Consider the following 25,355-nt stretch of genomic DNA (forward strand, 5'->3'; position numbering starts at 1 on the left):
TTTCTTTTTTTGCCAGTTGTGGCGGCTGAACTCTGGGCCTGGGCGCTGTCCCTCAGCTCTTCAGCTCAAGGCTAGTGCCCTACCACTTGAGCCACAGCACTACTTCTGGCATTGTTCTGCTTATGTGGTACTGAGGAATCGAACCCAGGGCCTCATCCATGCAAGGCAAGCACTCTAACACTGAGCCAACTTCCCAGCCCCTATTTTTTTTACTGCTTTGTTATCCCAAACTTATTCATGTGTTCCATTCCTTTAGTTAATTACACCATACTTAAAAAAAAAACAAAAACTTTCTCAGGCTCTAAATCCTAAATCATTCCTTGGTAGGATCCTTTGAATGTCCCCTCTTCTACCTATTTAGACTACATTTACTACACACACACACACACACACACACACACACACACACACACACACATACACACACACACACACACACACACACACACACACACACACGGCGCATACACAATCTTGTTTCTATGTACCTATTGCTCTCTTAACATGTAATTTTCTTCAAGTTGATCTTTAGGAAACTACATATGCTAAAAACAATTGTCATCACAGCTTTAGTAATTGGCATTACAGTACAAAACAAGATGTCCACAAGGTCCGATAGAAATAAGAAAAGCAAACCCCATTTTTCCCCATATAATCATCTCTGGTAATTAAAAGTGAAAGTAAGGGAAATAGCTAGGTTGAAAAACAAATGAAAGGTAAATAGATTTCTGAGTGAAGTCTGATAAGTCTGAAAGGTTGCCTCCTGAGGAGGATCCTCTATTAAGATCTTAGAAGATAAACTCAATTTCTGGTTATGCAAATCACCTTGACATTCAGATGTAGAAGAGGGAGGGGAACAGGCATCTAATATACATACTGTAAGGGAGAAGATTTTTGGCTAGCAGGAAATATATAAATTGTCCTTGTTTACGTAGAAGGGATAGGCTTACCTAGTATCATAAGTTCTAGATAATCATTGTGTCAGAAAGGGAAAAAATGAGGGTATTAGCACTTAACCTGACAATTTGTCATTCTCAAAATTTTAGTTTTTCTTCTAGTATCTACTACTTCAACATATACTATTTCCAAGATATTATCCTCAGTGATATTGTTTCATATCATCTCCCTTCATTACCTCATATAAAGCAGCCATGGAATCATCTGTTACTTCTACATAAAGAAGTTCCAGGCCTGGTGTTGGTGGCTCATACTTGTATTCCTAGCTACTCAGGAGGCTGATATGAGGATCACAGTTCAAAGCCAGCCCAGGCAAGAAAGTTCATGAGATTTTTTTTTTTCTACAATTAACCACCAGAAAAATGGAAGTAGGGCTGTGGCTCCAAGTGGTAGAATGCTAGCTTTGGTCAGGAAAGCTCATGGGCAGAGCCCAGGTCCTAAGATCCAGCCCCATGACCAACTAAAAAAAAAAAATCCAGATGTATATCTAACCAGTAATCCTAACTAAATATGATCTGAATTTACCATTTTCTTCACTGCTTACTATACTTTATGTTACCCCAAAACTTATCTGTATGTTCTATTCTTTAGTTACACTACATTTTAAAAATCTTTCTCAGGCTCTAAATCCTAAACCATTCCTGTATGTTTCCTCCCACCCCCACCCCCCACACCTATTTAGATTACATTCACTATCTATCTATATGGCATTTAACTCTTCTCCATTCTCAAAGCTAGGTTCAGTCACTCAATATCTCTTTGCCTAAAATTATACTATAGCACACGAATGCAATTCTTAGCTGCCAACACGTTTCCTTGAGCAAGGCCTGATACATGTTTTCCCAGAGAAATCTTTTTTAGTGCCCAGCTCACATAATTTCACCACTTGGAACATGAACCTTCAGTGGTGCATTGCATGCATACCTAAACCCAGCACTCCCTTAGCAAGTTGACTATAGCTTTCACTTAAATTCTCTCTCATAGGCACTACTAGACCTTGAACAAATCATCACACTTCCAGGAAGAAATCATGTAGGTCATTTGTTCTGTCTTTAACTTTTTGGTTGTATTATTAGAGCTTACATTGTAGCAAGTGCCAGATGTCACAAATTAAAAAAAAAAATCAGTCTTTCCTATCAACCACATGAAGTAACCATGTACACAAATGGTTAGAAATCTCTCAGGGTCTTCACAAATACTACCTGTTTGTATGGAACTGTACTATACTCCCAACCAGCCTTTTTTTAAAACCTGTTTCCCCAGAGGATGGATGCATTCCCCATAGCATGAGTGCATTTTTACATCCTGTATTGGCCATCACAATTATTCATAGATGGATTATCTCCTCTATGCCATGATACAATACATTTTATGGTAGGTGCAGGGGCCATGGTCTGTTGAGAAGGTAGTGAGAGAAGTTCCTGGGTGTGTGCTTTAACAATTCGTCTTCCTCTCTATAAAGCCTGGGTAATAATACTGCTGATGAATTGCAAAGATTTAAAAAAGCAATTATCTGTGAAAGCTTTGAGCTATTTGTAAGAACTCAATATGTATTGTTGCTGGTTATTCCTTATTCAAGGGCAGGAATCTTATTCACTCATTTTTGTCATATTACTCACATTGTAGCAAGTTCACCCTGGGAGTTAGTTGCGTTTTTCAGTATTAGAAATTTACATTTCACCATTCCCACCTCAGTTTTTGTATTGAGTGTTTTCCATAAAGGCTCTCTCTCTCTCTCTCTCTCACACACACACACACATTTATATACACACAAATTATTGAGGTGCAATTTTTTTTCAGGTTTTCAAAAGGTTAAGGGGATGGAAAGAGCAAAATAAATCGATTACATAAATAGAAACTTCCTATCTATATGATTTAAAAAGGAATCAGGAAATGGACATAATGAGAAATGAAAAGGTATCAGAGAATTACCTAGTTCTCTGATTGGTTCCACCTTCAAGTGAGACTGGCAAAAGTTAAAGGAAAAATATTTATTTTTGAAATGGAAAAACAAGGAGCTGATCATTTCCCATCAGGGAAAATATATGTGTGGAACCTTGTTGGTCCTTCTTTGTCTGAATAGACCTGTTATGGAAAGTTCTTCAGATGAAATAATATGATGCTCTTTGGGAAAGTACACTTGTGATACAGGGGCATGCACAGATTATTATTCTGTCACTGAGTGCTTGTATACCAATAGAGCTTTCATTAGTTTCTTAACCTCTTTTAGATTCAGTGCCTTTCACTACAGAAGTAAGAAATAAGACTAGATGACAAAAAAAGGAAAAGTATCTTCTATTTGGGGTAAAGATATTTAGAGAGCTTGGTATGGGGAGTGGTAATACAAAGAAAGTGTGAAAAGATGGAACTGGGTGTGGTGGCTAATGTCTGTAATCCTAGCTACTCAGGAGGTAGAGGTCTGGAAGGCCTTGGTTCTATGGTATGTGTAGCAGCACATACCTGAATGTTCAGCTGTGCTGGAGGTTGAATGCAGGTGGGTTACGCTCTGAGGTTTCTTTCAGGCCAAAATACAAGACCTTACCTGGAAAATAACTGAAGCAAAAAAAGAGATGGAAGTGTGGCTCAAATAGTAGAGCACCTGCCTAATAAGAGTAAACCTTTTAAAGTTCAAACTTCTACTGATTTACTGTAGCAACTTTTTGTCACATGAGAATACAGACCTTGCATTGCCATGTCTTCTGATTTGCAAAAAAAAAAAAAAAAGCTATTTTCATATTTTTGGAAAATACCTTATTTTTTTAAGTGTTGCCTCAGGTTATTTTTCATCCTTGTTGCAGAGGGTATGAAAGTTATCTGTAAGCCGGAGCCAATATGCTTTGCTTTATACAAAATTTTGTGATAAACACTTCAGAACAGAGTTAATCTGGGTTGTTTACAATTCTAAGACCTCTATCTCCTTTTACAACCCTTGACACTGAGTAGGTGAGCACATGTAAAAGCCAGAAGTGGAGTGGTGTGGTGTGTGTGTGTGTGTGTGTGTGTGTGTGTGTGTGTGTGTGTGTGTGTGTGTGTGTGTGTGTGTCTGTCTGTCTGTCTGTCTGTCTGTCTGTCTGTCTGTCTGTCTTGTCTGTCTGTCTGTCCGTCAAAAAATCTGTTCAGATGTTTGGAGAGCACAAGGAAAAGGCTGAGGGTAAGGTCTATGAAAGATCCACAGGAGGCTAGATTTGACCTAATGGAGAGGTTGCGTTTCTGTCTCAGGCACAGAACAACACAGACCAAACCGCAAACAGAGTAGATACTACTGCCATTGGCACCAAACTCTTCGACTAGGGATGTTTATCTGGCTTCTTGAAACTATTCCAGGAGTGGGCAAAGAAGACATGTGGAAAATCATGAAATTAGGAATCATCCAGTCAGGCTGGATATAGAAAATCTAAGCTTCCAGGGCTATAACCATTCCTGGCTAAACCAAATTGTTTTGGCCAAATGAAGAGTGGAGGTGATTCGATTCTCCCAATTACTTTCTCCATCCATGAAATATGCTAATTTGTGGTTTTCCTTAGCTACACCACAAGTGGGAAAATACACTAATAGAATTTAAATAACTGGCCCAAGTCCAAAATGTTAGTAAACTGGAAACTTAAGACTGGCGCTCAAGGGTTATAATTCAAAGACTGATCTTCCTCTTCTCTGCCTTGATGGCTTTTAGAATCAGTGATTAAAACTTCCGAAACCTTTTCATTAAAATCAGAGTGAAACAGAACAGATACCAGCCTCTCGCTAATCCTTTTTACCTGAAATGTAAGCTGCCTGTTGAAGAGTTAATAGATACATACAAATGACTACAACTCATTTCCTACTTGGTTGCCTACTGGCAAAAAAGTGCTTCTATCTCCTTGAGTAACCAGAACAATATGAAAGAAAGGGCAAAGGAAGAAATCTGGTGCAAAGAATGTGTTTGCAGAAGGTCTTCTTAATGAGCTCTCTCCGTATACATATTGTTGGCTGTGAAAGAAGGGTGTGAACAGAGCTGGAGTGTAGATCTGCTAAGAACTAGTCCAACTTGCTCCCATCAATTACACTGATGCCTCTGACAAACCTCTACTGCTCATGGGAAATTCTTGACAGGATGCTAATAAATCTACCTAACCTTGCAACCCCTTTCCCCCCCTCCCATGAATACACCAAGTTTACAGCATTCAAGATAAATAATGTTCATGCATTATAAGGCTGAACTTGACTTCCCAGAATTTCCATAAGGCTCTGTCAGGTTAATGAGAGAAAGCATTTTTTTTTTCTCTCTCCAGAATATAAAAGAAAATGCTTGTCTTCAGAAAAGCAAGACCCATCTGACATGCTAGGGAGCATGGGAGTAAGAAAGATCAGATTGTAGCCTGTGTGTTACCTGTATAGCGCAAAGGCAAGTTGGAGAAGTCTTCAGACATTATAGAGCTCTGGGTAGATGCCATTAGAAAGACCAAAGTTATTACTTAGAAATAGTCTGTCAGTAATAAAGCTGTTTTCTGCAGGTTTCTTTTCTACCCAATTCATTAACTTCAAGTTACAGAAAGGGAAGCATTAGCTGCTCCAATCAAACCCATTGCCCAAAGGCAAGAGTGATTACTTGGTCCAAAGAAGATCAAGTAGCTTTGCTTGGTGATGTTTTGGGGTTAATAAGCCACAGGTAATGATAGAATTTCATTCTGATAGAGCTGATTTCTGGGGCCAGAGAACATGAGTCCAAACCTTGGCATTGCTACTTGCAAAGTTTATAATATGGTGCTGATAATGGCACCCATGCCATTGGGTTATTTTAAGCAGAGGATTAACTGTTAGAATGTAAGCATAGTGCATAGCACCCAACACAACACACAGTAAACCTTCACAAAGATGATTTTATATAATCATACTCTTAGTTAATACTTTGCCTAAGTGTGTCACCTCTCAGCAATTCCTAACTTCCAAATCCTGTTCATTATGTTCTTCATCTGCTCTACTCCCATGGTACCTCCCCCTGCATCTAACACCATACTGGACAAATTATATCATAGTCTTGGTACATCTGTTTGTCTAGTAGTTATTTACAAAAAGGCAGATAACTAAAATTTTTCATTATATTCCATTGTATTTACCCCCCAGGTCTGTACTTTACCTACCATATAGCAAATCATCATAAATGCAAGCTGAATTACCATTCAAGTGCATTATCTCATTTTGCTCCTCTGAAGTACAGAAAAGATTTATGCTCCAATTTCAAAGTTAAAAGGCCAACTGAATAAATTTTGTCCTATTAATGTCAACTGAGATTTTTCTGTTTTGTTTGTCTCAATGAAATTATGGGAAGGAAGTGCTCCTCATGTCTTATATATGAATAGCCTAATTCCCAAGAGTGGATTAAGGGTGTCATGATCCATTATGAAGCAGCCTGCATCATTACTGTGTCAGAATGTATGGGATGGAGTTCCTTTTTAGAAGACTCTTCTTCCAAGCAGATGCTGTGAAAGGTCACAGGTTGTTGTAAGACCCAGCTGATGCGCTGACTGAGACTTTGGCCCTCTGGTTTTTCTACCTGAGACTTCCTAATGACCTTGTCAGAGCATCTGGAGAGGAAAGGCATACAACTGACAGGAGATTCTTCTACTACCTTGGAGCAAATACAGCTACCTCTTTGGCAAAATGGTTTAGTATCTTCATTTGGAAGCAACAAGTCCCACTGTTGCTTTAGATCTAGGATAAAATAATCAGCCTCCAGCAATAGAAACCAAAGGGTACCCAACAAAATAGCCCACCCACGGTGGTGTTGCAGCTATTCAGAGAAAAGATCTTGAACATTCTCAGGAATGGACAATAGACTGAGGCTATGCATGTACCAAGATACACCTACCCTATTTTACCAGGGATCCTGGTACCTCTTTTAGTATTGTTATCCTGGCTTCAGAACCAGCTTACTTATTCTACTACCAGTTTCTCCAGGTGATCTTCCAAAATCTGGGTCTTAGATCTCCATATAGATATCAAGAGTGTATACTTTGGGCTCAGGCAGATCTGGGATTACATTATTGGCTAGGTTACTTTCAACATATTACGGAACTTACATAGTCTTGTTTTGGTCACCTGGTAAGTGATAATTATCAGACTGGATTTTAAATATGAATGTATATACATTTCTGGCACAAGGTAAATTCTCAAGTAATGTTACCTTGTTGTTTTCATTACTAGAGCTCTTTCAGATCTCTATGTGCCACATTGGCCATAATTCTCTTTAGGATGAGACTATGATGAATAGAGGCATATGAAGGACCAATTGACCTGCTGGATGTTTTCTTTAGATCTTAAGCAATTTTTAAACATGTCTAATATCAAAAGAGATTACCAAACCTGCCTATGTAATTCCACCAACCTCAAGAATTCCAGTCTATTCAAAAGCATTTTTTTTTTACTATAGGTTCTCTTGTAATTTGTGTACTCCCTCCAAGAAAATACAGATGTAATTTAAACAAGGGGGTATAGATTCTGCAAAAATAAATATCTAGAGAGGAAAGGACATACGCACATTAACATTGTTTTATTGCATAGACCCAGTTGGAGGAAACAAGATTTCACTTATAGATTCTCTACCTTCATGACATGGGTATAATGAAAATGCCTGTCAGGGAAAGTAATGTGCTTAATATTGCACCACTCCTAAACACCAGCAGAGATTGTTGTTCATTGTGAATAATTCCATCACCTGCCCATATTACTCTGCTCTGTGTTTTATTTGTGGTGGGAAGATATCAATATGTCAAGCATGAGGAAACGAGAGATTGATGTAAGGAAGCATGATGACAACCACATAAACATGGCAGCCAAAGATCTATAGAAGAAAAGGCCATGATCTCTCCCTGGTATGCATTGAGTTTATTCTTTGCTCACCAAGGGCCAAGGCTCTTGTGGTCTTGATCAAGGATTTTATAAGAAGATAAAAGAACATGGATTTACAAAAGGCCTTTCAGCAATCAGCAAGTACCTGGGAGGTAATAGATGAAGGATCTTAGGCACCTTAAGGGAAGCAGACATCAAAGTATTCAAGGATGAACTAGTGAACGTTTCCCAAGGGAGACCAACTTTGTCAGATATAGTAGAGGAAAACTTTTTTGGGACTTGGGAATGTGATTAGAGGGAATGGTAGCACATTTTTCTATATAGAATAAATTTACGTATGAGAAGAAAGATGATCTTTGATCTAAGTGACTATCAACCTTATGGGAAATAAAGAGACTTAGAGAAAATGTCCTTAATTCTTCCCCGTAGTGTGGTGTTCCATTTTTATTCTTCAGTACCTTTTCTCTGCTTTTCCATTATTGGGTCGAAGTGGTCTTTCTTCTTTTAACCTCTTTCTCCTTTATTTCATCCTGTCTCAAATTGCCTTCTGAACAAAGTCTCAGCACTTCAGCTAGTAGATGTTCAATGTTCTCATAGTTACAATTCACTGCTCTATGGTATGTTTTCTTGAAATCAAATGAGCTTCCTCCACCCTCTCACACATACACTTATTCATGCTATTCTCATTACTTGGAAGCCTTCCTTGTGTGTCTTTGTGGATATATGGTAAAGACTCCATGGCTTTATCAGACCTCTTTTAAGACACCTATATAAAGTACCTTATTGTCTAAAGACTTATTGTATAAGAGCCAAACCAAAGAGATTTCCATCATAAAGCTACCTTGGATCATCATGTTTTAAGGACTCATTGCCTTTGAAATTTTATAACATTTGATGTCAGATAGCTCATTAGATCATTTAAATATTTATAGCAGCTGATCACATATAGGTACTGGAATGCAAACTCCTTCAGGCTAAGACCTACCTCTTTAGTCAAGGGTTAAAAAATGAGCCTTGGCCCTGGATCCTCTCTCATGACATATTTACTGAGTAAATTTTGCTACATACTTTATTCACTGTTGTATTTCATAGTACATATACCAGGAGCTCAATAAATAATTATTACGGGAATCAATAGATGGAGTTAAGTTAAAATGCTAAGAATAGCTTTACATATATACATGTGTGTATGCATGTGTGCATGTTCATATGCAAAAACAGAAAAGGAACAGGATAAAGAGGAAGAAGACTAGGAGAAGGGAATTTCCAGTAGATAAAATATCCTAACTTGCCAGGTCATACAGGAGGAGGAAGAAAAGTTTCAGAATGCTTGGTGAGTGAATGCCTTAGCTAAGTGACATTATTATTATATTTTCAATTTCATTTTTATTCAAGCCTCCTGATACAGGGTAGCTATATACAGGGTACATTTCCAAAAGTTGTTTCTGAAACATATTTGCCTCTAATTTGGCTAGCTGCATTCATGCACACTGATATACCCACAGTCACTTGGAATCTGGCACTACGTAAGAGATGAAATATCTTGGTGAAGCAAACATGCTAAGCAAGGCCCCTAATAATACAGAGAAATGCTTGCTCTCAGGTGGAGGATACTCTTTGGGACTGTGATGGCAGAATGTTACCGTAAGTGCAGCTGTTCCTATGCACAGGGCCTGAGCACCTGCCCAGGTCGCACATCTCTGCCCTAGTACATCTACAGCATCCTTCAGTTCTATTTATCATTCTTCCCATATGTACACTGTTTCTCTGATCCCTGGCAATCTGGCTCCACAATCACACTTGAAGTAACCAAGATATTTCATAATTCAAACTAGTCTATTTTAGCTCCTTGAATATTTTGAGGCTATTACGATGAACCATCCCAGTAATCATCTCAGTGTCCCCATGGGGTAGGCCCCATCAGTATCTCCATTTCACAGATAAGGTAACAGATGCTCAGAGGTTCCGACCAGTTAAAAGACCAGTGTGAAGACCTTAAAGCCATTAGGATAAGGGTTTTAATCCGGGAGTTAAATCCCAGTCTTCTTAATCTAAATTTCACACTTTTTCCCTTCATCTCCATTTGGCTAGATGCACCCTAAGCTTCTCTAGCTTAGAGTAGATAACCTATCTCATGGCTTTTCTCATCTCTGAACACATGGTCCATAATAGATATTCAAACCATGTGTCTGAAACAAAGACAGTTTTTGATGGAGTCAATAAATGAAGGAAGTTGGGTGTCTCTTCTGATCTCTAGCAGATGAGAAAGAACCAAAAGCATTCTTCTCATAAGAGTCTAGCCCTGAAAACACATAGCTTGACTCTTGGGGCATGTCCTTTAACAGATATCTGCTTCTTATATTATGTCCCCTGCCTTTGGCTTTATTTATTTGAATTCTTCCAGGTTGTGCTGAATTTAGGTAGCTTTCTGTTTCTAAGATCGCAAGCTCCCTGCCATCTCCCCCTCTTATCTTCAACTACCAATTTCGCAACTTGTAATCTTAATAAATGTATCACTGTAGCTAGCTATTAAGCCCTTACAATACCCTAAATAGAATCCGGTCAAGCCCTGATTCTTTTCTAAAACAAGTGTCCGCCTCTCCTCCAATCAGTTCATTGCTATTCTCCTCTTCCCTCTTCTGCATTTCTCAATTGCAATGAAATGGCAAGACACACAAGTTGATTTTAATTAATTTTTCAAGCTTCCTCTGAAATTTAACAAAACACTACAAGTAAAAAAAAATTAACACCCTTGTAACACCGTACTGCATAATTAGTGTAGAGTGAATTTCATAGATATGTATGCATGTTTATAAGCAGTGATTTTTTAACAGTAATAAATAAGAGAGGAAGAATCTCAGTTCATGTCATTTATGATACACAGATCTAACACACTTTAATAAGAAGAAACAACCTCCAGGGTAAAAGGTGGTTATAATTTCTTCACCTCAGGTAACAGTTAATATGCAATTTAATGCTCCCACCAATGCTGATGGAAGGAAGAGTCTTTTTATATATTTGAAAATGTACTTCTAAGCCATTGAAGAGCTTATATATTAAGGAAAAATATAGTAATAGTGTCTAGTACTTATCAGCAAATTATGACTCATATACACACATATACACTTATATGAAATATGTATAAATCTTACTATTGGTCTATTTTAGACACATAGTGGCTAGAAATAAATCCTCAAGTGTTTTTTAAATGTATGATTTTGTGGGAATATGAAAGTAAATGAAACTATGTACCTGTGATATCTGAATTTGGAATCAATTTGGAAAGTCAGACTCTAAGATTGATAACTATATCTCATTTCTCACAGCTTCAACTAGACTTTTCCCCCCACACTTATTCTCTTGGTATTATGAAAAGATATCAACAAAATAATTTTTCTCTTGTTGGGCCATATGTGCAGCAAATTTTTTGATAACCATATTCTGAAACCATTGGAAATGTCAGAGAGACCATTATTTTGTAGGGGCTGGTATTTGAGATCTTTAAACAATAACTAAGTATGATAATTCTGTATGGAATAAAAACAGAAAGAATTCTACATCATCTGAACAAAATTGTATGACTGAATTCCAGATGCTCTCAGGCAATTCTTCATCGCATCTATAGCACTTTATCAGGGGACCAGGAATATAACCTTTATTTAAGCATTTATTACAGACTTACACTTCCATGGCCAGTCATTTTGCATCATGACTATTTCTATTTTTTTCTTTTTTAAATTTATTTTTTATTGTGAAAATACTGTACAGAGGGGTTACAATTACATGGGCAAGATAATGAGTACATTTCTTATCAAGCATTGTAGCCTCCTCCTTTGTTTCCCCTTCCCATCCCTTCCCATCCTCCCTCCCACCCCCCCCACCCAAGGCTCCCCGCCCCCCCCCACCAAAGTTGTAAAGTTCATTTTCGATATATCGAACGACTTGTACTTCTCATTGTTGTAACAGGTCCACCTGTATCCTTATAGCATCATGACTATTTCTTGATGTGGCTTGAATAAATCCACTCTGGACTAAGGATCTGTCAAGTGCCTTTACTTTTCCTTGCTTCATACTTTTGCTTGTACAAGTATTACTATTACTAGTATTATTATTACTAGTATTTTTAATGTGGTGTGTATATGTGACAAGGGAAGGCTGCTGGTACTGGGCTTTGAACTCAAGTTCCTGTACTTTCCATTATGTGTTTTGCTCAATGCTAGGCACTTTATGACTTGAGCCACAATTCCACTTCCAGCTTGTTGATGGTTAAGAAGAGTTAAGAATCTCACAGACTTTCATGCCTGGGCTGGCTTCCAACCATAATTCTCAAATCACAGCCTCCCAGGTAGCTGAGATTATTTATAAGTCACTAGCACTGGCATTCAATGTTTGTTTTTTTTTAAACACTAAATATCTTCCCTACTTTTTACTCTTAAAGACCACACACACCATAGGATTTGTCCTTAAGGGAATATATTTTGGAAAATGAGTCTAAATACATTTTTTCTTTAAGTGAGACCACCAGCATTTCACCAGCTATTCGTGTACTCAATTCTCAGTTGAAGAAGCAATACCTGTATGATTTTCATTTGTTTCTTATCATAGTGAATATCCTTCAGTACCGAACTGAGGGGGCTCTATTCCAGAAGCAAACATGCCATCTCTTTTGCAACCAAACAACATTACTCAGAAACCATGTCTAACCATCGCATAAACCTTTTCCTTTAAAATCATTTAGGCCACTCCTATGTAACATTAAGTCAAAGTGTAATAAGTTTAGAATTGGTTTGATGCACGAGAACATTTCAAATAGAAGCATACTTTTAATAAATATAGTGAAAATAGAATTCAAAAATATTTCAAAATTATTCTTGTTTTTAGGATCAACATAGTGGGGAGTAGTTGTGGAAGTGGGAGGGAAGGGATAGTAGGGAAAAAACAAAGGAGGAGGCAACAATGTTTGATAGGAAATGTACTCATTACCTTGCTCATGTAACTGTAACCCCTCTGTACAGTATTTTTACAATAAAAAAGTACAAAAAAGGATTTGAGTTTCTCTGCACATCTCTAAATACCTCTCTCCCCCTCCCCCTGCCTCTCTCACATGCATCTACACACAAAATTATGCTATAATGTGAAATCTCTGGACCAGTCCATTTTCAAAAGAATGTAAGTGATTTATTCCCAAAAATATTTTTAAGTTTCAGCATGGCCAGATCTCTACAGTGGGTCAGATGAACTAATGGGAATCAATTAGGAGCAAACCATGAGTCAGACTAGGTTTATCTCTGTCAAAGCTGAAGTGATCTGGAATGCTATATAATAGTAAGGAATACTAGAAAAGGAAAAATGTGTTCAAAGTACACTGTATACATGTATGAAATTATTATGTTGAATCCCCTTGTATTGTTAGAATATGTTAGCGAAAGAAAAACATGACAGTAGAAGAAGAGGGAGCTTGCTAGTCTAGACAGGGATGAGCACCCTGAGCTCTATTTAAGTAAACTTGGTGAACTTCCCAGCTCTCTCTCTTCACTGGACCCAGAGCATTATTTTTCTTTTCACCACTTTGCCTACGCTTTATATTTCTTTCAGAGTTGGAGTGAGCCAGGGAAGCAAACATTCAAGGCAGCTATGTGATTAGGATGTTGTGAGAACTTGCTAGTACTAAAAGGCCTTGGCCTTAGCAAAAGAGACCTTGTGTTTTCAGAATAGACCTGTGTAACAGGATTTAGGCGACAGAATATTCACCAGAATTAATGAGCTCCTCTTTGGAAGGTATTTTGAGATCCCTGGAGGAAATACATATAAAAAAAGATTTTAAGTATTTAATCTCTAATGAATAACTATCTCGGTTATCTAAAGAGAACTCTGCCTCAGCTGCTACAGGATTTATTTTGTTGCTTATTAGCTAGTTAATCCAAATGACAGCCATTATGCCTGACACATTATGTTAAAGGTTCCTATTTTATACAATAAACCTAATGAGGTTGTATCAGCTAACTTTATGATAGCAGAAAGTTGTGTCTGCACTTGGCTGGTGTATCTGTGGGATGCTAATGGGGAAAATGCCTTCCTGACCATCTCAGGTAATCAGTTTATTCCCCAAAGCATGAGATCTGATTACCCTTATCTGTACTTCACACACATGCAATATATTGGATCTGTCATCCTAAGTGAAAGACATTCTGATGTGCAATCTGTGATTTAAAGAGTTTCTTCAACTAGAAAGCAGGTGTCACTATAAGTGAGCGACCTGCTAAGGAATTGTAGGGAGAGACACACTCTAACGTTGAGAAGCTCAATGGGTAAGAAATAGGAAGCATTTTCTAGAACATTCAAAATTAAAAAAAAATCTATTTGAGAAGGTGCAGTTGATATAGAGTTTAAAGCTTTTAAGAACCTTGATCCTCAGATCTCAGCCTCCTGAGTAGCTGGGATAATAGATAGGCATTAGCTATTAGCACTTGGCTGAATGAGAACCTACTTTAAATGAAAATTCAAGATGGTAGACACCTAGTTATCAACTTACTCAACCAATATTTTATGTCTTAAAAATGACATAAAATATTTATTTAACAATTAAAGAGGCAGGGATAGACTAGGAGCAAAAAGAGGCAAAGGCTACGTAGTAAGGCCTGATGTTGTTGGATAAAAAAGTAACCAATTCCTTCCTCTGACCCATAGTAGAACAAACACAGGCTCCACCCAGAATGAAATAGTCCCCTTCCATGTGACTTGGCCAAATCACTGATTTTGTAAGCCTTCAACTCATTACATAAAAAATAGTCATCATGTTTCTTGTCTTTCTAATTACTATGCTTGTGTCCTTCTAAATAAATAACTTAGTAGCCAATTTGATTTATTTTGGTCTATAGTTGGATTTGAAGTCTGAGTTTTATACTTGCTAGGCAGATGCTTTACTGCTTGAGCCATGCCTTCAGCCCTTGTTGTTTTTTGAGATAGCGTTTCTTCCCTACCCTCTGTGTCCTGCCCTGTTGGTTTACACCAGGATTCTCCTATTTATACTTGCCACTATAGCTTAAATGACAAACCCCTTATGTGCCCAACCCTCCCCACTCCCCTTTTTCCCAAGTTTTTTGTTGAGATGCAGGGTGTGTGTGTGGGGGGGGGGAGGGTGTCTCATAAACTTTTGTGCCTATGTCAACCTTTAACTGCTATCTTTCTGATTTTGGCTTCCTAAACATCTGGGATTATAAACTATTGGTTGAAATGGAGTCTTGTAAACTTTTCATATGGGCTAGCCTTGCAACCTCAGTCCTCATGTTCTCTACACCCAGAGTAGCTAGGTGTAAAAGTATATTAACTAAATTTTAAAGCACTAAATATTTCTGTTTTGCTTTGCTTTCCATTCCTGAAATCTCAACCTTCCTTTCCTTTCACCCCTAGACTTCAAGCTATCACCATGAGTTTAAAATTTTTCTTCCCAACAAGAGGATAATTTCAGTTACTCCAAATAGAACAAAACAATTTCATAAAACAAAAGACAATGAGTTTGTGCTCTAAATGTGGTTTATCTTTTCAAATAGAGGCATAATTCAGAGACAAGCTAAACAGCTGCTAATATGTATGAAAACTGAGCAGATATTTCTCCCCCTTGGGCCAGAACACATAGACTCTTTAAGCATGGAGTTCCTGTGACTCTTATCTGCAACTCAGATCTGAGTGGCAAGGAAGCTTTAGTTCTTAGTCTGAGAGCGGCTCGGCTGGAGAAACACATTAACTTTGCTGTCTTCCATCTACCTGACAGATGAGAACCTCACCATCTATTGAACCAGCAGGATACTGTCACATTGAAGTTCACTATTAAGCGGGTTTGAGGTAGGATATTTGGTTTTTCTCAATTATCAGCTTGCCCTTCGCTGCTACATATCATGATGATTCTAGCTAGCTCCCATGTCTGAAACTTGTGAGAAACAAATACTAAGCCTTGTACAATTATGAAAATAGTACTATCACAGAAATGAACAGCAACAACTCTATTAATAGCTCTCTGTATACAGCAGTGCTGGAGATTGAACTCAGAGCCTTGAATACAATAGGCAATGCTCTGCCAGTGGACTATAGCCCCAGTTCTGTTCTGTTCTTCTTTCTTTTCCTTTCTTTCTTTTCTTCTTTCTGTTTCTTTGTTTCTTTCTTTCTCTCTCTTTCTCTCCCCCCTCTCTCTTTCTTTCTTTCTTTCAAGACAAGTTCTTGCTCTTTACTGGCTTTGAGTTCGACACCCTTCTGCTTATGTCTCCTGCTTATGTGCTGAGATTACAGGTGTGCACGACCACAACTACCTACCCAGGAGTCATCTTATAAGCAGCATTTTTTAGCTTCAGAGAAAAATTTTACTTCATTCTGTAGCTCAATGAAATAATACTGCAAGCAGTCACAGAGACAGCCCAATGGTATACCAGGAATTGAATTGTTTGCTGTTGCATTAGGACACCCTGCTCTGAAGGTAAACACTACTTACATACCTGAGGGAGGAGAAAGCCTTAGCTATCATTATCCAAGAATCACAAGATATTATGCAACAGTAAAAACAACCACCACAAACTGATAACATAAACAAATGCACTATAGAGTATAGAGAACTCTCCATATCTCTTCTGTTCTAAAGTAAGAAGGGTAAAAGGCAGGAAAACACTTCTGCTTCCATTTTACAGCTGAGCAAAAATGAGACTCAGAAATACTGAGTCACAGAAGATCGCATTGCTAACCCACAAGATGGCCCCCCGCCTTAAGCTCTCCAATTTTTTATTCCCATGCAAAACTTGTCCTTTATAAGACGCTAGCACTCTTTCTGTACCTGGGCAGCAGGGTGGGGCAGGGGTGGGGAGGGGGGGTGATGGAGAAGAACCAGGCAAAGATGCTGGCTTTATGATATGAATAAATGGTGATGAAAATCCAGAACATAATCCTTCATGAGTCACCAAAGGCCGTTGGACGATAGCCCCAGTTCTGTTCTGAGCTTTTTCTTAATGAAATGGGCTTCTGGATTAAAGCAATTCTTATGGAAGATTTACAATACTATTAATGGACCACCTGGCAGTAGCTGAGGTGGGCTGCTTCAACATGCAGCTCTCACTTTCTGTGGCTAATTCACTGGGCGATGGACGGGTAGATTCATGCCCCACATTCTCCTGAAGGGAACATAACGACCATGGCTTCAAACTTCCTCACAGATCTTCAGCTCTTCACGCTGAGGGGATGCTATCCTACCATCCTTGTCCAGGTGATCCAAGTGCTTTTCCCAGGGACAGGCAGGGACCAGCCTCCCACTAACAAGACAGACCTGGGTTGGATTATGTGAGGATCCTGGGGAATGCTCCTTCCTTACACCTCTCTCCCGTGCATCAGGCTTTCTTTCTTCAAAACCCTTACTCAAGAAATCCTCCCTAAATTCTCTTGGTAGGGAACACAGAACTATTCCCATCCCATTGTGTAGTCTGCCCCCAGAGCCTTCCTCCCCTCCCCCCCTCTGCCTCCACCATGTCACTTTGAAATGCTTCAGTTCAAGCCCACATACAAAGGATCCCAGATTGATTAAACTCTGGGCATTGAATCAAACTTTCCTGTCCCCAACAGGATCCCTCTCTAATAAAGTCACTCATTTAAAGAGGTTTTCCCATGGGGTAGGGTGTCAGAGAACTCCCAGGTGTGCTGATAAGAAGAAGCTGGCATGCTGAATATTCAGGGCCCTACAAAGGCCTGGCAGCCCTTCAGCTGCTCCAAAGGCTCTGTGGCTGCCTGAGATCTACACAGCACTGGCTGGTTTCTGGCAATGTAGGGGGAGGGAGGGAGGGAAAAAGACAAGAACCTCCCTAGGACAAGATAGACAGCTGGCAAATTATATCCAAGTGTGCTGCAGCCCAAGGGGAGAGCAGTCCCAGCTTCCTGGGGTAATCCATCTTCCTGACACCTCCCTACCCAGGAGTTAGTTTTCTCCAACATACTTTCTGCTTCTGACAAACAGGACGGAGCGGTCCACGCTCCACCCCTCCCCACTGCTGACAAGCAGAAAGAGTCACCCCTAGCAGTGCCTTCAACACTTCGCCTTCTCTCCTGACACTGTTATTTATCTACCACCCAATTTATTGATAATTATCAGAGACTTGGAGGGGGACTGTGGTGATGAGATAAAAGCAGCCGGCTGGAGCTGGATGCCACTTTCTATTGAAGTTTCCTAGGGCCCGCGTGCCCTTCTACCCCACTTTAAATCAAACAAATGGGAAATGCCCTGAGTCGAGCATCAAAACAGAATAGATGTCTCACCCCAGAGAAGTGTGATCCATTAAGTGTTAAATTTTGTTCTAATTAAGCAGATGAAAAGCACAGGAATTCCAGACTACTTTAAAGAGATTAGTTGGGAAGCCTACTCTTTTATTTACTTGTTTGTTTTTAGATGATCTCTTAATGAAAAGGAGGAATCCTGTCTATATTTTAAATGTTTATTCAGGCAAGTATCATATCTATGTGTGGAGCAAGAAGATCATGGATAGAAATCACAGTAATCTCAGTCCTTTTGCTCACCAGGCTAATCAATATTAGTGTGATTTTTTTTACACTTTTTTTCTTATAGTTTCTGGGTTTTACTTGGCTCATCTATAAGAAGGAGGTTATAATAGATGATTTCTTTGCTCCATTTTTTTCTAGGACTAAAACTGCATCTGGGATCTCATTTCATACTTGATATAGATAAAGAGTGAAATATGCACACCAATAGCGCTCACTTCTAAAAGGATAAAAAGGTGAACTCCAGCAAATAAGTAATCTAAGACGAACTGTGAGATATTTACATTTCTAGGTATCTAGCTCTTTTTTTGATGGGAAGAGCTTTCAAAGCTTAGCAGGCTCCACACCTACATGTAAATCTACTCTCTTTAGAGACTTAAGGCAGGCTCCAAGTGCAAATCAGCCAGCTATAGCTAATGGATTCTGCTAATGAGCTCAAGGCACAAACATGCTCTTTTTCTTTCTGTATTTCTGTCTCTCTCTGTCTCCCCCTGTGTCTCTCTTTTTCTCTTCCTTCCCCTTCTTCTTCCTCATTCCTTTCTCCTCCACCTCTCTGTGGCTTTAAAGATGGAAGAGGAAAGATGCCAAGAACCAAGGAACTGTAGTAATAGCCAGTCTCAGTTTTCAACTCGGGATCTCAGTCTGAGAAACACCAATCCAAGTGAGCACTGAACAGAGTCACCCTTTAGTCTCTAGAAAGGATGCAGAATATTTATGCTAATGTTAGACCAAGGCAGTCTATAAAGAACTTCTCACCTGCCAAACTATAAGACTATAAATTTGTGCCACACTAAGCTATAGAATGATGATTTGTTACAGCAACAGGAGGAACTTGAAATGTTAAGTAAATAATCTGCAGGGTAATTTTACTGAACTTTGAGGATGAAATCAAGAAAGTTGTAGTACAAAAAGAAACCTTGATTGATACTCTATGAAATGCACAAGAGGCTATCTGTGGCTAAGGAAGGAAGTTACATGAGCAAGATGACTGCTTTCATTTACACTGTAAAACATGATTGGTGAGCTATTGGTTCTATCTTAACCTTTTAATGTTTAAGGGCTTTATGATGCCACAACCAGTCCACTCTTGTTTCAGCCCATCAATGTAGGCTGGAGAGAGAGAGAGAGAACAGATAGGAATTGGCAGGAATATTGACATCTGGAATAGTACACTGCCAAGAACTCTTTCTATGATTGTTCCTCATTAGTGTCTCTGGCTGTTTGACTCTCTATCTCCATATCTGCCTTCAAATATCTAATTCTGCCCATGCCATGCTGGTGACCTTTGTGGAGGTCCATTGGGGCCAGCTGGGCTTGCCTCTTATCTACTCTGGGCACTTACCTTCTCTATCAGGGTGGCAATAACAAAATACCATAAACTGGGTGGTTTGAAACAACAGAGATCAATATTCTCTCCGTTTTGGAAGTTCACATACTGAAATCAGAGTCAGCAGGGTCATAGTCTCTCTTAACCTTTGGCAGTTGCCAGAAATCCCTTAAGCCCTATCTATTTTCCAATTTCTGCTTTTCTCGTTAGATGGTGTATTTCTTCTGTGTATCTGTGGCATCACATGGTGTTTCCTACATCTCAGTCTGTCTCTAGAACTCTTGCCTTTATTATGAGGACAACAGTCATATTGGTTGGGCATTGATGGGTCACGTGTATAATTCTAGGTACTCAGGAGGTTGGGCCAGATTAAAAAAAGAAAAAAAAACAGTTTACAATATTCCATCTCAACCAATAGCTGGGCACAGTGGCCCTTGCCTGTCACCCTAGCTTTGTAGAAGGATGAGAGCTGGATCTTGGGTGATAATGTTGCATTGCATAGATTTACCAATGTTAACAAATGCATACACAGCACTGGTGTGGATGTTGCTTAAGGGGTGTCTGTGAATGTGTAGTAGCGCATTTGAGAATGTTCTGTTCTTTCTGCTCAACTTTATTATGAGTCTAAAACTGCTCTCAGCAATAGTCTTTTGAGCCAGGTGCTGGTGGCTCACACCTGGAATCCTAGCTGAGGAAGCTGAGATCTGAGGATCGCCGTCTGAAGCCAGTCTGGGCAGGAAAGTCTATGAGACTCTTATCTCAATTATCCACCAAAAAATCCAGAAGCAGAGCTGTGACTCAAGTGACAGAGCCCTAGCCTTGAGCAAAGCAGCTCAGGGACAGCAGACCCTTCATTCAAGCCCCAGAAAACACACACACACACACACACACACACACACACACACACACACACACACACACACACACACACACACACACACACACACACACACACTCTTTTGAAAGGGGGGAAATATCCATGATGAGTAAAATAGAATCTGCCTAGGAAGATTGATTTCAGTCATACAAATGCCAAAGGATGATTTTTCTGATGCCAACTGCTTTCAGTAAATGGGCAAGCAGACATCAATCCCAGTTATAGAATCTAAGAAATAAAAATGAAAAGCTGTCCCAATAGAAAATAAAACATACAAGCATTTGGACCGGGAAACAGACACTATGTGCTTATGGAAAGGAACATTTGAAATGCTGTGGTTGCAAATTATAGAATATTCTAATGACTAGATGAACAAGAGAAACTTAGGCCACACAACAAGGATCCTTTCTACTTGTTGCTTTGGCTATAAAAGGCTTTGTCCGTGATGCATTACCACAGATCTATCCATTGTAATAAATGTATATAGAGCTCAGGTACAAAACCTTCACCCCAGGTACACATCAAGCATTAACCTACAGTGTCCACTGTGGAGTAACCTGTAGAAGACTGAAGGGGCAAATAACTGTCATTTGGATTAGAATTTGATAAGAGTTGTTGATGAGAGTTTTCCAAGGCAGCTAAACATTGAGATTAAATATATTTTTTTCCTTTCATACATTGAAAGATGGTTTGGAAAGTGTTTCTGAAGATTGGCCTGAGCACTACAACCATCTCGGGTGCTTTTGCATATGGATCACCTCTGACCAATCAAATCAGTTTTTCCAGGAAAGAGTCAGGGCATCATAGTTTGGCTTTGTTTTCAACTCTGTCAGTATTCTATTACACAGTAAGCATTGAGAATCTCCATAACATTATTTATGTATGCCAATCTGCTCTGACATGTGTATTTCCACTTCTTGATTACTTATTAATTTGCCTTTGTGTTTATATGTTCCCATTTATTTTTAACTTTCTTTCCATCAGTTGTTGTACAACATATTTATTAAATAATGGTTATTTTGTTAAATGAGCTATACAAATGGAGGCAGTGATATTAATCAGTTTCCATATGTTTCCTTACAGCCTTTTTAGAAAGGGGAAGAAAGGCAATGTTTCAATCATTCAAAATAAGCGATCTATCTTCTTTAGCATGATGATATGTTCGATAAGCTCTTCAATGAGTCCCGTGAGGACATAATCAGTTCACACTTTTTCAAGGTGACCCAAATGATGCTTTTGGTGATCTGTGGTTTTGAAAATCAGATATCACCATCACCTTTCTCATCCAACTTAATGGAATTTTTTTTTTTTGGCTTGTTTGTTTTTGTCAGTCGTGGGCTTGAACTCTGGGCTTGAGTGTTGTCCCTGAGCTCTTCAGCTTAAGGCAAACACTCTACCACTTGAGCCACAGTGCCACTTCTGCTTTTCTGCTGGTTAACTGGAGATAAGAGTCTCATGAACTTTCCTGCAAGGGCTGGCTTTGAACTGTGATCCTCAGATTTCAGCCTCCTGGGTAGCTAAGATTACAAGCGTGAGCCACGGGTGCCCGGCTTCCAACTTGCTGTTTTAAAGTGTGACTTTCCCTTGTCCCAAGCAAGACATTGAGTTCCTTCCTCCTTGAATCTAATTGATCTGAGGAACTCACTTGTAGCCACTGAAATTCTGTGGAAGTAAACCTGTGTGCCTCAGAGCTCAGTTCTCAAAAGAAAACACAGAGTCCCTCCGGGATTCTTAGGGTACTCCCAATACAGATCTCCCCTCTTAACACTCCCCGCTTTCAGAAGCCTGAAATGCTTAATCCACAGGGAAAAGCCATTTTTACATTCTTACCTAAGGTCAGCCTTCATTACAGATGTGTGCGTAAAGAAGCCTCCAGATAATTTTAGGTCCTAAGGGGAGTACCCAGACGTCAGAGAACAGAGACAAATTGTCCTCATTATGACATGCCCAAATTCCTGACCCACAGAACCTCTAACCTCATGTTATGCTTTTGAAGCTGTTAATTTGGTGTGTGTGTGGAGGGGGGGGTAACATTATAAAAAATATGACAAAGTTGTTCCCTCAAAACAAGGCCAAGATGGATTATTACTGTAGAGATTTGTATCTTTAGAAAAGTTAGAGATTGACTGAGAGCTAAAGACAGCTGGTTTTTTGTAGAAGGGTCATTTAAAAGTTTAATTTTTGTATTTTATATTGTATGGTGCTGGGAACCAACCCTAGGGCTTTGGGAGTGCCCTACTTTAAAAAAGCTGCAACCCAGCCCCAAGATGAAGATTTTTAATAGAGACCATCTCTTTCTGCCAACTCTATTGAGACGTTAATATTAAGTGTCATCACAAGGAGGAAGGAAAACATGCACAGTTCAAGGGAAAGCAGTTTCCTAATATTACTGGAACCAGAGTTACTAGGTATCATTAGAGCTCTTCCAAGAGCACTCTTTCTTCTTTTCTCCTGAATTTGAAGGAAGTGTGAAAAAGGAAAAGTACAAGGAAGCAGACCTAAGTAAAAGACTTAAAACCCGTGGCATGCAAAAAGAAAATGATGAGTCAACTTATAAAGACACATGTAAAATATACAGTTGAGAAGGTCACCAACTAAGTTACCACAACTTGGTAGAATCACCTTCTTCTTTCCACAACAATACAAAGGGAAAAAAAAAGTTTAATCACACAACAGCAACGAAACCAAGATCAATATCCCATTGCCAGGTCAAAGGTTAAACTACCTTCAGGTGTTTCTGGATTCAGATTAAGGAAAGGCCTAGGGAAGATTAGACTTGCAGCCTAACTTCAGGTCTGGGGAAATCCAGGAAGCAGAAACGATTGTAGAACACACAGAGGAGTAATTTGCATGCCCTCCCCATTTGGTGCCCACTCAGAGACAGGGTTCTTGATCAGTGAGGAAACGTGACAGCCCTTCACGTGCCCATGGAAGTCTACCCAGCTCACCATGAAGTGCTTCTCGCTGTCCCCTTCTGTGACATGTACTACAAGACGGCAGAATCCGGGGCTGGGAAGGTGGCTCAAGTGGTAAAACACTTGCCTTGCATGCATGAAGCCCTGGGTTCAATTCCTCAGCACCACACAAGCAAAAAAGAAAAAAGCCGGAAGTAGTGCTGTGGCTCAAGTGGTGGAGCACTAGCCTTGAGCTGAAGAGCTGAGGGACAGTGCCCAGGCCCAGAGTTCAGGTCCCAGGACTGGACCCAAAAATTAATAAATAAAGACGGCGAAATCCAGCGCAGAGCAGGGCAGCGAACGCACTGCTTTCATAATCAGAAATGTGTGTGTTTTTCTCCCTTTCTTTCTTAATTTAACTGAGAGCCTCTTGAAAAATGGATGTTCTGACAGAACTCAACCTAGAATATGTACGGTTATAACGATACCAAGATTAGCCGTGTGCATTTTCATTTCATTGTGTTTCTTTGTGAAACAAATTGACTTGGAAGGGAATAAAAACATGTCTCAATGATTGATCCCTGAAAACCAAATAGCACCATTTCCCAGGAATGAAAATGCGCCATGGTCAGGTGATTTCTTTTTTACATGGTGGTCATCACAAGGGCCAATCTCACCTCCCGGAAATGGTCTAACACAATACCCTAGAAGCCTCTCAGGAAGGTGTCTGTCCTTGTTATATCACAGTGGGCTCTGAATGTGTCATTGGACCAATCTCCTTTCAATCACATCCTTTGACTTTCTACCCATCCTTTAATTTGTGATACGATGTATTAAGAGTATGACACTAAAAATAAATTGCATTGCACTTTTACTACATTACATTTGGGCTCTATAAATTTATGTTGATTCCACGAGCCTGGCAAATTGAACTTGTTAATCGAAAAGGAAAAAAATGTCTTCAAAATGTACAGTTCGATATGCAAGGCATGATGACTTCCCATATAATTTCTTATGACCTCATTAAGAAAACCCACCTAGAGACTATTTGCAGTGTCATTGACACACCTGTCTACCTACAGAGACATGTACCTGTCCTCTCTTTTTTTTTCTCTTTGTAAGTATATTCACACTTCTACCAGAATAGGGAAAAATGGAGGTGGAAAGAAAAATTAGGAAGTCCTGAGAGAATACTCCTCTTACATCTTTTTAGAATCATAATTTCTGGAAGTTACTGTAAAATTATACTTGCAATATGAAAAGAGAAAAAAAATTAGTTCACCAGAAGTAATAAGCCAATTTACTCAAGCAACAGGAAAATTTGGTAAGATAAATTTCAAAAATGCTATGAAAATATTCTACCCAATTCACTACTAAGTATGTTTGGTTAATCGATCATTTGTGCTATTAAAAAGGCATTCGAGGTCAAATTCTTTTTGGAGGGTTGTTGCATGCTATATGTGATTCCTAGATATTCATAATATAAGCAACAATTTCCAAGGTTTTGAGAAGGCCAGCAATAGATTACCTTTGTTTTATCCAGTTTTCTATGCACAAATGAGCACAAAACTATTGGTGTGTGTATTTATGTGTCGGTCTTCTTTTTGAGAAGGGCTCAAGTAAACTGTCTATTCTATCCATACAGTGAGAAAGTACTGGTCTTGTTTTAAATAAATGGTACCAAGAATAGCCATTAGAAGGCTACACTTTCTATAAAGGGCTTCCCAGGAACAGATGGGCACAGAGAGAAAGAAGTGGTGGTTGAGATCATCTGAAATCCTTAGCATCTCTGTTTTTATAACACCTTCATCCATCTTCCCCTGTCCTTTTTCCCCTGAGCAAGTTAATGGATTAACCTGAGAGCACTGAGTTCACAGGCCAAAACTCTCCACCTGAGGATACATTGTAGCTTCCTATGTACAGAGGAATAAATCATCCCACAGTCTTTCTC

At 39.2% G+C, this 25,355-nt stretch overlaps 1 protein-coding gene across 28 annotated transcripts in view; it reads right to left on the minus strand.

The window, feature by feature from the left end:
* Positions 1 to 25,355, minus strand: part of Nrxn3 (neurexin 3) — a 1,574,539-nt gene that overhangs the window by 558,595 nt on the left and 990,589 nt on the right. The window lies entirely within an intron of this gene.

The sequence above is a fragment of the Dipodomys merriami genome, unplaced genomic scaffold (genome assembly GCF_024711535.1).
Source record: "Dipodomys merriami isolate MVZ:Mamm:240054 unplaced genomic scaffold, mDipMer1.0.p SCAF_1, whole genome shotgun sequence".
NCBI classification, from domain to species: domain Eukaryota; kingdom Metazoa; phylum Chordata; class Mammalia; order Rodentia; family Heteromyidae; genus Dipodomys; species Dipodomys merriami.